The sequence below is a fragment of the Pseudochaenichthys georgianus genome, chromosome 14 (genome assembly GCF_902827115.2).
Source record: "Pseudochaenichthys georgianus chromosome 14, fPseGeo1.2, whole genome shotgun sequence".
NCBI lineage: Eukaryota > Metazoa > Chordata > Actinopteri > Perciformes > Channichthyidae > Pseudochaenichthys > Pseudochaenichthys georgianus.
This window is the reverse complement of record NC_047516.1, coordinates 3,347,397-3,361,761: the sequence shown is the minus strand read 5'-3', so window position 1 is coordinate 3,361,761 and position 14,365 is coordinate 3,347,397. Positions and strand designations below refer to the sequence as shown.

Genomic DNA, 14,365 nt, shown 5'->3' with positions numbered 1-14,365 from the left:
TGTCATACTGATATTCTGTACACACTGTGAAGACCACTGAGACAAATGTAACATTTGTGATATTGGGCTATATAAATAAACATTGATTGATTGATTGATTGATTGATTGATTGATTGATTGATTGATTGATTGATTGATTGTGCACTTCTTAATATATATTGTGCATTGTGTTTTGCTGTGTGCAGGAGATAATGAAGAAAACCATATTCTTCCCAGGAAAGAGGAGAGTGTCTTTCATGAAGGGTCCATCTGACCACCTGAGACAGGACCCTTCAGAGGAGGGTATGATAATTAAAAAAAATCCTTCCCTTCAGTACAAGTCTGCCGCTCAGAAGCATGAGCATGTGAGGACAAATGCTCTCACTGAGGTCCTTCAGAGGGGAGGGGATGTATCCGACCGACTCGAGGTGATGGGGGAGTACGTGCTACAGTTCGGAAAATATAAGGGGAAACTGTACAGGTGGCTCCTAGAGAATGACGTCGGCTACACCCTCTACCTGATGGACAAGGTGGACGAGGAGGAGAGAGGTGGGACCTTCAACCCCCAAGGGCCTAGCAAGGACAGCCTGCTGTCGTTTCTGGACTACGCCAGGAGCTTCCAGGAAATTAAGGATCTGAGGAAGTACTTGTGCTCCAGGAAGCCTGCCCCACCAGTGGCGTCAGAGGGGGAACATACTGTCGGCCTGTGCAGCTGCCAACAGGCCGTCTCTGCAGGTTTTGCCACCAATCCCTGAAGCAGGGTCCCAACAGCCCTCATACCCATGCATACTTCCCAGGGGTTCCAGGGAAGTACATCTACTGCCCCTCCAGAGTCTTCTCCTTATATAATGCACAGGGCATGGAGAAGGAGATGACGTGGCCGGACTTCCAGCAGTCGGACTTCTATGATGCTGAAAGGGACCGATGGATTGCAGACAAAAGGAAGCCCTAACCTACCCTCACATGCACACGCCACTTCCTGGGTCTACTAAGTTGCATACTAACATATGACATATATGAATTTAGATTAGTTTTTTTTATGTTTCCGCTTTCTCCAAAGTCCATAGCGTTCGGCCAGCACCTTCGTAGTCTGAAAGGAGCAGACAAATAGGAATCATTTCATTTTTCTCGGTATATTGGCATTGTTCAAACAGTTCTCCCTCGCTCATCTATTTAGCTGATAGCTATCTTTTGTATATGTGGAGTCAATCAAGACATAATGTGTTTCCGCCCGGTCTCGAACCGGGGACCTTTCGCGTGTTAGGCGAACGTGATAACCACTACACTACGGAAACTGATGAAAGGGCTTTTTCCGCCCGTCAAACCGGAGGGCCAGGTTCGATTCCCCGTCGGAGCGAGTTTTTCACCAGTTCTTCGAAAGATACTATAGCCGCTTTCACACCATGTACTTAGCCGTCCCCGGTACTTGTTCCCCCCAAACTCTTTAGTCCCTCTAACTGTCCAAGTAGATTGCGTTCTCACCGGAATATGTCCCTGAGGGAGGATTAGGCAAACGAAGCCGCTGACGTCACTTCTTCTTCTTCTACTTTGGGTTCACAAAACTTTTCAGAGTTTTACGGGGCGTGGTTTGCAATTCGCCCAGCCGATCAGAAATTGTTAGTGAGGACGACAAACCCACGAACCATTTCCTCCTCAGGAAAGTACTACCTCGCTAGCAGGGACTATCTGGAGGTGAAAAGGTTCACGCGAACTAGGGACAAGTTCCAGATCCTTTTTGGTGTGAAACCAAATCTCCCCACCCTATCGGCCTAGTTCGGGGGGAAAAGTACTCCGATGTGAAAGCGCCTAATGACACTCAAAAGGCCCACCTTCGAAAAAAGGCACACCCTTTGAGCCATAAAACTGACTTTTAAAGACACTTCCAACGTTTCAGGCCCTGCATTGAGGATGAAACTGATGCTTAAATAAAGTGTATTTAGCAAAAATCAATGTGTCTATACGTTTCTTCGCGCTTTCCAAAGTCCATAGCGTTCGGCCAGCACCTTCGTAGTCTGAAAGGAGCAGACAAATAGGAATCATTTCATTTTTCTCGGTATATTGGCATTGTTCAAACAGTCCTCCCTCGCTCATCTATTTAGCTGATAGCTATCTTTTGTATATGTGGAGTCAATCAAGACATAATGTGTTTCCGCCCGGTCTCGAACCGGGGACCTTTCGCGTGTGAGGCGAACGTGATAACCACTACACTACGGAAACTGATGAAAGGGCTTTTGCCGCCCGTCAAACCGGAGGGCCAGGTTCGATTCCCCGTCGGAGCGAGTTTTTCACCAGTTCTTCGAAAGATACTATAGCCGCTTTCACACCATGTACTTAGCCGGTCCCCGGTACTTGTTCCCCCCGAACTCTTTAGTCCCTCTAACTGTCCAAGTAGATTGCGTTCTCACCGGAATATGTCCCTGAGGGAGGATTAGGCAAACGAAGCCGCTGACGTCACTTCTTCTTCTTCTACTTTGGGTTCACAAAACTTTTCAGAGTTTTACGGGGCGTGGTTTGCAATTCGCCCAGCCGATCAGAAATTGTTAGTGAGGACGACAAACCCACGAACCATTTCCTCCTCAGGAAAGTACTACCTCGCTAGCAGGGACTATCTGGAGGTGAAAAGGTTCACGCGAACTAGGGACAAGTTCCAGATCCTTTTTGGTGTGAAACCAAATCTCCCCACCCTATCGGCCTAGTTCGGGGGGAAAAGTACTCCGATGTGAAAGCGCCTAATGACACCTTTGAAGAAAGGCACACCCTTTGAGCCATAAAACTGACTTTTAAAGACACTTCCAACGTTTCAGGCCCTGCATTGAGGATGAAACTGATGCTTAAATAAAGTGTATTTAGCAAAAATCAATGTGTCTATACGTTTCTTCGCGCTTTCCAAAGTCCATAGCGTTCGGCCAGCACCTTCGTAGTCTGAAAGGAGCAGACAAATAGGAATCATTTCATTTTTCTCGGTATATTGGCATTGTTCAAACAGTCCTCCCTCGCTCATCTATTTAGCTGATAGCTATCTTTTGTATATGTGGAGTCAATCAAGACATAATGTGTTTCCGCCCGGTCTCGAACCGGGGACCTTTCGCGCGGGGACCGGGTATAGTAAGGACTAACTCTCTTAACTTTTACCATTCATTCTCTATGGTAGTTCTTACACTGTGACTGCAATATAATTCTGGCCACAAGCGAGAAATTGGGGGCGCTGTTGCACCCTTTTGGTAGAAGTAAGGAGACCCGTTTCCAGTGACAGAGTGAGAGAGACGGAGCAACAGCAGCAGCATCTTACAGATAGAGAGACGACATTAGCGACACAATTCTAGTTCTAACATCACGTTAAACTTATCAAACGTAAGTGGGGCTTATTTTTTTTCTACGACTGAATTAACACTTATGATATTGTTACACTGTGTTTGCAATAGTTGTTAGTTGTTAGTTTGTCTTTAACTGTGTGTTGTTAGCGCTGAGGTACTGTAACTTTTGTTAGCTAACGCTATCGTCATGTATTTACAGTAAATGTCAGCTTTAACAGCAGCTGATTTATTACTCATTACACATGGCAACATAGCTGTCAAATGTGTTGTACAGGTGTATCTTGTTAACACTGATCCAAAATACTGCATCATTTCACTCTTTTCATTGCTGCAGCTCTACTTACTACACTACATTTTAATCGGGTAAATACTACAGTATTCAGTCTTAAAACTGTTGTTTTGCTATCTTCTATTATACTTTTGTTATTATTTTATGGCTAAAGATGTTACCCATCTGCTTTTCAGTCTGTCTGTTCATGTAATAGAAAAGTTGTTACCTAGTCATTACATATCCCAATTAATGTAAACATGAAATAAAGTGAGTTCACTCACATTGACAGGGCAATACATAATAAATCTTCCTGCCCACCTGCCCCTCTGTTTGTTTGTCTGCCTGTCTGATCATGTAATATAACATGTGTTACCTATACACATCCTGGTTAACGTGAATGAATGAAATGAATAACTCTGCTAATATAACAGTATGATGATTTGTGCACTTCTTAATATATATGTTGCATTGTGTTTTGCTGTGTGCAGGAGATAAGAAAACCATATTCTTCCCAGGAAAGATGAGAGTGTCTTTCAGGAAGGGTCCATCTGGCCACCTGAGACAGGACCCTTCAGAGGAGGGTATGATAATTAAAAAAAATCCTTCCCTTCAGTACAAGTCTGCCGCTCAGAAGCATGAGCATGTGAGGACAAATGCTCTCACTGAGGTCCTTCAGAGGGGAGTGGATGTATCCGACCGACTCGAGGTGATGGGGGAGTACGTGCTACAGTTCTGACAATATAAGGGGAAACTGTACAGGTGGCTCCTAGAGAATGACGTCGGCTACACCCTCTACCTGATGGACAAGGTGGACGAGGAGGAGAGAGGTGGGACCTTCAACCTCCAAGGGCCTAGCAAGGACAGCCTGCTGTCGTTTCTGGACTACGCCAGGAGCTTCCAGGAAATTAAGGATCTGAGGAAGTACCTGTGCTCCAGGAAGCCTGCCCCACCAGTGGCGTCAGAGGGGGAACATACTGTCGGCCTGTGCAGCTGCCAACAGGCCGTCTCTGCAGGTTTTGCCACCAACCCCTGAAGCAGGGTCCCAACAGCCCTCATACCCATGCATACTTCCCAGGGGTTCCAGGGAAGTACATCTACTGCCCCTCCAGAGTCTTCTCCTTATATAATGCACAGGGCATGGAGAAGGAGATGACGTGGCCGGACTTCCAGCAGTCGGACTTCTATGATGCTGAAAGGGACCGATGGATTGCAGACAAAAGGAAGCCCTAACCTACCCTCACATACACACATGCACACGCCACTTCCTGGGTCTACTAAGTTGCATACTAACATATGACATATATGAATTTAGATTAGTTTTTTTTATGTTTCCGCTTTCTCCAAAGTCCATAGCGTTCGGCCAGCACCTTCGTAGTCTGAAAGGAGCAGACAAATAGGAATCATTTCATTTTTCTCAGTATATTGGTATTGTCCAAACAGTCCTCCCTCGCTCATCTATTTAGCTGATAGCTATCTTTTCTATATGTGGAGTCAATCAAGACATAATGTGTTTCCGCCCGGTCTCGAACCGGGGACCTTTCGCGTGTGAGGCGAACGTGATAACCACTACACTACGGAAACTGATGAAAGGGCTTTTGCCGCCCGTCAAACCGGAGGGCCAGGTTCGATTCCCCGTCGGAGCGAGTTTTCCACCAGTTCTTCGAAAGATACTATAGCCGCTTTCACACCATGTACTTAGCCGGTCCCCGGTAATGGTTCCCCCCGAACTCTTTAGTCCCTCTAACTGTCCAAGTAGATTGCGTTCTCACCGGAATATGTCCCTGAGGGAGGATTAGGCAAACGAAGCCGCTGACGTCACTTCTTCTTCTTCTACTTTGGGTTCACAAAACTTTTCAGAGTTTTACGGGGCGTGGTTTGCAATTCGCCCAGCCGATCAGAAATTGTTAGTGAGGACGACAAACCCACGAACCATTTCCTCCTCAGGAAAGTACTACCTCGCTAGCAGGGACTATCTGGAGGTGAAAGGTTCACGCGAACTAGGGACAAGTTCCAGATCCTTTTTGGTGTGAAACCAAATCTCCCCACCCTATCGACCTAGTTCGGGGGGAAAAGTACTCCGATGTGAAAGCGCCTAATGACACTCAAAAGGCCCACCTTCGAAAAAAGGCACACCCTTTGAGCCATAAAACTGACTTTTAAAGACACTTCCAACGTTTCAGGCCCTGCATTGAGGATGAAACTGATGCTTAAATAAAGTGTATTTAGCAAAAATCAATGTGTCTATACGTTTCTTCGCGCTTTCCAAAGTCCATAGCGTTCGGCCAGCACCTTCGTAGTCTGAAAGGAGCAGAGAAATAGGAATCATTTCATTTTTCTCAGTATATTGGCATTGTTCAAACAGTTCTCCCTCGCTCATCTATTTAGCTGATAGCTATCTTTTGTATATGTGGAGTCAATCAAGACATAATGTGTTTCCGCCCGGTCTCGAACCGGGGACCTTTCGCGGGTATAGAGAGGCGAAGTCACGCCCATCTACTTCCGGCCCATGGGACCCCGGAAGCGAAAAATTAACATTGAATTCAATGGAGAGAGAACACGTATCTTTTGATCCCGTTTGAATTGTGCCACGAACTACACATATGATGTTTGTCAATCTTAAACAATAAGTTCCATGTAAAAAAAGTCACATTTTGTCGTAAAACTGTTGAAATATAAGACTATGAAAAATACGCGACTACAAAGACTACAAATCCCAAATCCCATTCTGGCTCGCATAAGTGATGTCACAGGCGATAATGCTCCAAGTGGTTGCGACTCGTAATTAAAGCGAAGAAGAAGATCTCATAACTGATTTATTCCCTCCAATAAATAAGAGATTGCTAAAAATAAATTCACTTTTACAAGATGCCTGTGTGCTTTGTACCAGGTTGCAATCACATAAGTGATCATACTTATAGATCATAGCTCGTTCTATCACTTCCCGTCTGATGAAAGGACCAGGAGTCGCTGGATCAGAGATCTCAGGTAATACACATGTTGTGCATGGAACACAGTCAAGCTAGCTACATAGCTAGTAGCGAGCACCTTAGTTAGCATCACATTACTTAGCCTTGTCATTTGTATTAGCCTTAACATGAAGTGAACTCAAATGTTAAACAGTAAGAGTAGTCATGATGTTAAGTATTTTCTGAAACATTTGAAGAGGAACCTATCGCCAGGTGCTAAGGGGGCGGGAGGTAGGCTAACGGCAGATTAGCATCTGCGATCTTTTCTACTTAATGCTATCTGCTCAAATGGTTAACATTGAACATTAAAAGATCAGGCAGTTCAGGGAGAGTCGAAGGAAGGAAGGAAGGCAGGCAGGCAGCTTTGCATGACATGTATTTATTTATAGAAGGACCATGCATACAAAAACATTAATCTCAGCAAAGAGAAGAGATGCAATATGCCAGATTATAGCGAATAGCTAATTTCCATCTGTGGTCCATTCTTCTGGACGTGTTTCATTGTGATGATAGTGAGTCAATCTGTTTGTTGGAAAGACAGTAGTTGAGTGATTACTGATAGAACATTATTAAAAGAGATAATTATTCAAAGTGTTGTTACTGACCTTTTTCTCTTTTATTTCCTTTCCCTCACCTGTAACTGCTGAGACCCTGAGGAACATGCACACTGGACTGACCTGCTCTGGCAACCTGATTTCCACTGTACGTAATAGTATTTGGTTATGGTATATTATTTATATACATCAAAGGCACAATGCACCCCCCAGAGACACACATGTATTGAGTGTGATATTGTGCATAGGTCAAGTGAAATCATCTTTACATACTAGAAAACTGTAGGAGCGGCAACTTGTTTTGAAATTGAATTTTTAATATCCGATAATGAAGTTGATCTGTTTTCTTTATTCTTCTCTCTTCCCAGCTCCATCCATCACCGTGCCCTGTTCCTGCAGGTCCTGCTTGCTAATCAATGCTCATATGTTTTCACACAATTACAAATAAAGTCAATGTGTTGTATGACATGAAGTTGTGCTTCATTCTGAGTCGATAATACATTAATTCTGCCTTCAACTGCACAATGATTGTGGACTGCACCGACATCCATGTAGCTGCCCCTCAGTAAGATGAACCAAGCAAAGAGGGTCAACATCATGCCTAAGGACATCCAGCTGGCCCGCCGCATCCGCGAGAGAGGGCTTAGACTGACCTGAGACCAGCACACCCAAACACAACGGCTCTTTTAAGAGCCACCTACAGTTTCAAAGAGTTGCAATCCTACGTTATTATAATGATTAAACTGGTTCATGTGTCACTTAGTTTACTGAACCGTGATGAAAGAAATGAGTGAGGTCGTGGTTTACTGAAGTTACAAAGACATTAATATATGAGTGACAGGTCAGTGTAAACACAAGCTTCTGTCAATTATGGATCACTCAAACTATTTATATAAAAATATGTAATAAAGTTCTAAAACAAGTATTAGGTATATTCCTTGATAGCTTTTGGAGAAGGTTGTTTTTAAGTTTACTAAAATCTATCGTTTCAACTGTTTCACTTTATAAAAAGGAACAGGTGAGTAGAGCATCATTGAGTTTCTTATTCTGTCAGTAAATTATCCAAATGAAATGTTTATCATTATTTTATTCAACCCTAAACAAATTGATTGTACCTTTTTAATAATGACCTTACATGGTTAAGTTAAATTAACTTCAGAAAATCAAATCTGTTCTGAGAAAAAACTAATAAATGTTTAAAGATAGGAACTTGCCATCCCACTGAAAAACAGTCCGTAGAGATTTAAAGGCGTAGTTGTAGTTCAGTCCAACGTTTCATTTGGATTCATTTCTCCAACAGTCAACTATTTTCATAAAGAATATATATATTTTTCAAAGTCAACTTTATTGTCAATCTTACTCAGTTTGTGTTTATAGACAGAGATCAAAAATACTTTTAAATCAAATAAAATTATACAATTTACAGATATGTATACAAATATATATATATCCTATATAATGATGGTGGACACTTCACCTCCAGCAGGGCAGATGGCTGCACAAGTCCATCGGGGGATGCTCCCAAAACACCGACTCACTCACAAAGAGACCAGACTCGAACACTGTCTCCTGATAGGCCTGCACAAAAGCCTTCACCGCTTCGGCCTCGTTTACAACCCCCCAGTTGACAGCCATGACTCCGTCCAAGTTGTACTCCCCGAGCACCCTCTTCATGAGGGACGCGCATGGAGTGGATGAAAGTCCCGACCGCAGCACAGAACCAAACTTGCTGGCTGTCAACCTGCCCCGCCTGTGTAACTGCCACTTTGTCCGCTGTCCTCCGGTGGCTGTCTGGATGGCAGCTTGCTGGTCTCTGCTCAGTCGCATTGAGGCAAGAATTGCCTCAAGCCCCCGACCCCCTTCACCAGCTCCGGCACGGTGACAATGGCCTGATGTTGAGGCCGCGGCTCTAGCTCAGGTGACAAAAGCCATGCCACACTGTGCGCCCCTCAGTGCAGACCTGAACCAGTCTACATCCTGAGTGGCGATGTCTCTGGCCAGTGGGTTGTATGTCTCCTCTCACTGTTGGTAGAGTTGAGACACCGGCTGGACTACTTTGGAAGTGCCAGGCTTCCTCCACTGGCACTCAACATCTGTGGAGCGATCTGCCACATGGCACATATTGCCAATGCTGCAGCGTGGCTGCATTTGTACATCCCCCGTGCACAATCACAGACAGCGCTCTGCATCGCGCCATCGCCTCCCATGCAGATCTGTACAAATAAAGAAAGTACCATGTTTGTTAGCATGCTATAATAGATTGAATGAGCAATAATACAAGGATGGTCCGGATCTGGGGTGGGAGGGGTTATTTTTCCATAGTTTTGTCTGATTGTTGTTATTGTTTGTTTTTTCTGTATTTTTTGTAATGTGTGTTGTACTGGTTGTGATTGTACATTGTATTTTTCTAAATGTGTATGAATACATTTTTGAAAAACATTTGATCAACAATAAAAAAGGACTTGGTCAGGATCTAGACTCAGTGTGTAGTTTATTAATTAATCAATGCTCTCTACATTAGGAAAACACATACCAGTGTACCCGAGGGAGTCACACACAGCTGTGCCTGGATAACCAAACAAATTGACAAGATAACCAAAACCCTTGAATCTACACACAGCAAATAAACTCAAATGACACAACGAGATGTAAAAGGAGATCACACATACAGTATAGTCGATATAAAACTGGCCGTTTCAATCTGAAGAGCAACTAAAACAAAACACGGGAGTATACCTTGTTCTTGTGAACACTAATGTTATCCACAGCATACACAGAGACCACGAAGTTCTAAAGGAGAACACTAGTTACTGAAACAAAACACGTTAGTGTACCTTGTTAGCTAATGTTAGCTAGCTGACATTAACGTTACACATTGCACTCATATTACTCACCAACATCTTGTAAAGCCGGTCCCGCTGCTCTTACAGAACCGAATAACTCCCCTTTCGTGTATGTACAGCTCTCAACGTGTCCAGACTTGTAGTCACCTCGTTTTATACTTTTATTCTCATTCTGAAAGAAACAGGTGACATTTGCTAACGTGACGGCCATCTTTGTGATGGTGACGCGTATTGTGCGAGACCAAGAGACCTGTAGTTCACTCAGCGGTTTCACACAAAAAAATGTGTAACTTCACAGTTTTACGACACATTTTAATTTTTTTGAATTGCAAAATATTCTTTTAAATTGACAAACATCATATGTGTCATTCGTGGCACAATTCAAACGGGATCAAAAGATAACCTTTCTCTCTCCATTGACTTCAATGTATAATTTTACGCTTCCGGGGTCCCATGGAGGCTCCCGGAAAGGGAGGGACTTCGCCTCTCTATAGTAAGGACTAACTCTCTTAACTTTTCCCATTCATTCTCTATGGTAGTTCTTACACTGTGACTGCAATATATTTCTGGCCACAAGCGAGAAATTGGGGGCGCTGTTGCACCCTTTTGGTAGAAGTAAGGAGACCCGTTTCCAGTGACAGAGTGAGAGAGACGGAGCAACAGCAGCAGCATCTTACAGATAGAGAGACGACATTAGCGACACAATTCGACTTCTAGTTCTAACATCACGTTAAACTTATCAAACGTAAGTGGGGCTTATTTTTCTACGACTGAATTAACACTTATGATATTGTTACACTGTTTTTGCAATAGTTGTTAGTTGTTAGTTTGTCTTTAACTGTGTGTTGTTAGCGCTGCGGTACTGTAACTTTTGTTAGCTAATGCTATCGTCATGTATTTACAGTAAATGTCAGCTTTAACAGCAGCTGATTTATTACTCATTACACATGGCAACATAGCTGTCAAATGTGTTTTACAGGTGTATCTTGTTAACACTGATCCAAAATACTGCATCATTTCACTCTTTTCATTGCTGCAGCTCTACTTACTACAGTACATTTTAATCGGGTAAATACTACAGTATTCAGTCTTAAAACTTTTGTTTTGCTATCTTCTATTATACTTTTGTTATTATTTTATGGCTAAAGATGTTACCCATCTGCTTTTCAGTCTGGCTGTTCATGTAATAGAGAAGTTGTTACCTAGTCATTACAAATCCCAATTAATGTAAACATGAAATAAAGTGAGTTCACTCATATAACATGTGTCACCTATACAAATCCTGGTTAACGTGAATGAATGAAATGAATAACTCTGCTAATATAACAGTATGATGATTTGTGCACTTCTTAATATATATGTTGCATTGTGTTTTGCTGTGTGCAGGAGATAATGAAGAAAACCATATTCTTCCCAGGAAAGATGACAGTGTCTTTCAGGAAGGCTCCATCTGGCCACCTGAGACAGGACCCTTCAGAGGAGGGTATGATAATTAAAAAAAATCCTTCCCTTCAGGACAAGTCTGCCGCTCAGAAGCATGAGCATGTGAGGAAAAATGCTCTCACTGAGGTCCTTCAGAGGGGAGGGGATGTATCCGACCGACTCGAGGTGATGGGGGAGTAGGTGCTACAGTTCGGAAAGTATAAGGGGAAACTGTACAGGTGGCTCCTAGAGAATGACTTCGGCTACACCCTCTACCTGGTGGACGAGGAGGAGAGAGGTGGGACCTTCAACCCCCAAGGGCCTAGCAAGGACAGCCTGCTGTCGTTTCTGGACTACGCCAGGAGCTTCCAGGAAATTAAGGATCTGAGGAAGTACCTGTGCTCCAGGAAGCCTGCCCCACCAGTGGCGTCAGAGGGGGAACATACTGTCGGCCTGTGCAGCTGCCAACAGGCCGTCGCTGCAGGTTTTGTCACCAACCCCTGAAGCAGGGTCCCGACAGCCCTCATACCCATGCATACTTCCCAGGGGTTCCAGGGAAGTACATCTACTGCCCCTCCAGAGTCTTCTCCTTGTATAATGCACAGGGCATGGAGAAGGAGATGACGTGGCCGGACTTCCAGCAGTCGGACTTCTGTGATGCTGAAAGGGGCCGATGGATTGCAGACAAAAGGAAGCCCTAACCTACCCTCACATACACACATGCACACGCCACTTCCTGGGTCTACTAAGTTGCATACTAAGTGGTTTCAATGTTTTTTATATATTTGTTGTTCTATTTTTAATATTTCTGTTTTTGAATAAATTACATTACATTACATTGCATTTAGCTGACGCTTTTACACAAAGCGACTTACAATAAGTACATTCGACCAGGAAGACACAACCTTGAGGAAAACAGAATCATATAAGAACATCAGGTTTCAAAGAGCCAATCGTTTCAAGTGCTGCTCAACTGGCTAAGCCAGTCCTTTATTAGTATATAAGTGCTCTGTTAGCAGTTCTTTGTTAGTCATTCTATCGCTCGAAGTGGAGTCGAAAGAGATGAGTTTTCAGTCTGCGCCGGAAGGTGTGTAAGCTTTCTGCGGTCCTGATTTCAATGGGGAGCTCATTCCACCATTTTGGAGCCAGGATAGCAAACCCACGTGTTTTTGCTGATGGGAACTTGGGTCCCCCTCGCAGCGAGGGTGCAGCGAGTCATTTGGTTGATGCAGAGCGTAGTGCATGTGCTGGGGTGTACGGTTTAACCATGTCCTGGATGTAGGAAGGGCCAGATCCATTCGCAGCATGATACGCAAGTACCAGTGTCTTGAAGTGGATTCTAGCAGTTACCGGAAGCCAGTGGAGGGAGCGGAGGAGCGGCGTGGTGTGGGAACATTTAGGAAGGTTGAAGACCAGACGAGCCGCTGCATTCTGGATGAGCTGCAGAGGTCGGATGGCACATGCAGGTAGACCAGCCAGGAGGGAGTTGCAGTAGTCTAGGCGTGAGGTGACGAGAGCCTGGACCAGAACCTGCGTCGATTTCTGGGTCAGCTGTGGGCGTATCTTCCTGATGTTGAAAAGCGTGTATCTGCAGCAGCGGGTTGTAGCAGCGATGTTTGCAGTGAAGGACAGGTTGTTATCTAGGATAACACCCAGATTCCTTGCAGTCTGAGTCGGGGAAACAACAGAGGGGCCGATGTTGATAGTCAGGTCAAGAGAGGGACAATCTTTTCCCGGAAGGAAAAGCACTTCAGTTTTGTCAAGGTTGAGCTTGAGATGATGAGCGGACATCCACTGAGAGATGTCAGCTAAACAAGCAGAGATGCGTGCGACGACCTGGGTCTCTGAGCGGGGAAAGGACAGAATTAATTGGGTGTCGTCAGCGTAGCAGTGGTATGAAAAACCATGCGGGCTAATGACAGATCCGAGCGAGTTTGTGTACAGGGAGAAGAGGAGAGGACCAAGAACAGAGCCCTGAGGGACCCCTGTAGTTAATTGACAAGGGTCGGACTCAGACCCTCTCCAAGTAACCCTGTAGGTGCGGTCTTTGAGGTATGAGGTGAGGAGGGAAAGTGCAGAGCCTGAAACTCCAAGTTCTTGGAGAGTGCGAAGGAGGATCTGATGGTTCACCGTGTCGAATGCAGCAGACAGGTCCAACAGGATGAGGACAGAGGAGAGGGAGGCTGCTTTAGCAGTGTGCAGTTCTTCAGTGACAGCAATGAGAGCAGTTTCTGTGGAGTGACCTGCCTTGAAACCAGACTGGTGCGGATCCAGAAGGTTGTTCTGATGGAGATAACAGGAGAGTTGTTTAAAGACAGCGCGTTCAAGTGTTTTAGACAGGAACGGGAGGAGAGAGACAGGCCTGTAGTTTATAACATCAGACGGGTTGAGAGTGGGTTTCTTTAGGAGAGGGTTTACTCTTGCCTCCTTGAGACTGTTTGGAAAGTGACCAGAAGTTAGAGAAGTGTTGATGAAATGGGTGAGAAACGGTAGAATATCAGGAGCGATAGTCTGAAGGAGGTTTGAAGGGATAGGGTCCAGAGGACGGGTGGTGGGGCGTGCAGAGGTAATGAGGGTAAGAACCTCACTTGGAGAGAGAGGGGAAAAGGAGGTTAGTGTGCCGGTTGAAGGTGGCTCAGGTGATCCGGCGGTGAGTAGGGGTGAGTCAGAAAAAGAAGAGCGAATGTCGTAAACTTTTTTTTCAAAGTGGTTAACAAAGTCGCTTGACAGAAGGGAGGAGGGGGAAGGGGCTTTGGGAGGATCCAAGAGGGTGGAGAAGATGGAAAATAGTTTTTTAGGATTGGAATAGGAAGATTGGATCTTATCTTGAAAGAAAGTGCTTTTTGTCTGAGAGATGGAAGCAGAGAAAGAGGAGAGGAGAGCCTGATAGGTTAGGAGGTCGTCACGGTGTTTGGATTTCCACCATTTCCGCTCTGCTGCCCTAAGGACGGTTCTATTAGCACGCAGTGCGTCATTTAGCCAGGGAGCAGGAGGGGACTGACGAGCCTGCCGAGC

The 14,365-nt window shown here is 44.7% G+C and overlaps 3 non-coding genes across 3 annotated transcripts; all 3 read right to left on the bottom strand.

The window, feature by feature from the left end:
- Nucleotides 1–1,202: 1,202 nt before the first annotated feature.
- trnav-aac (transfer RNA valine (anticodon AAC)) lies at nucleotides 1,203–1,275 on the bottom strand. Its single transcript has one exon. It is a non-coding gene; the product is annotated as a tRNA-Val (tRNA).
- Nucleotides 1,276–2,124: 849 nt separating this feature from the next.
- Nucleotides 2,125–2,197, bottom strand: trnav-cac (transfer RNA valine (anticodon CAC)). The gene has a single exon. It is a non-coding gene; the product is annotated as a tRNA-Val (tRNA).
- A 2,876-nt stretch (nucleotides 2,198–5,073) lies between these two features.
- trnav-cac (transfer RNA valine (anticodon CAC)) lies at nucleotides 5,074–5,146 on the bottom strand. The gene has a single exon. It is a non-coding gene; the product is annotated as a tRNA-Val (tRNA).
- Nucleotides 5,147–14,365: the final 9,219 nt, after the last annotated feature.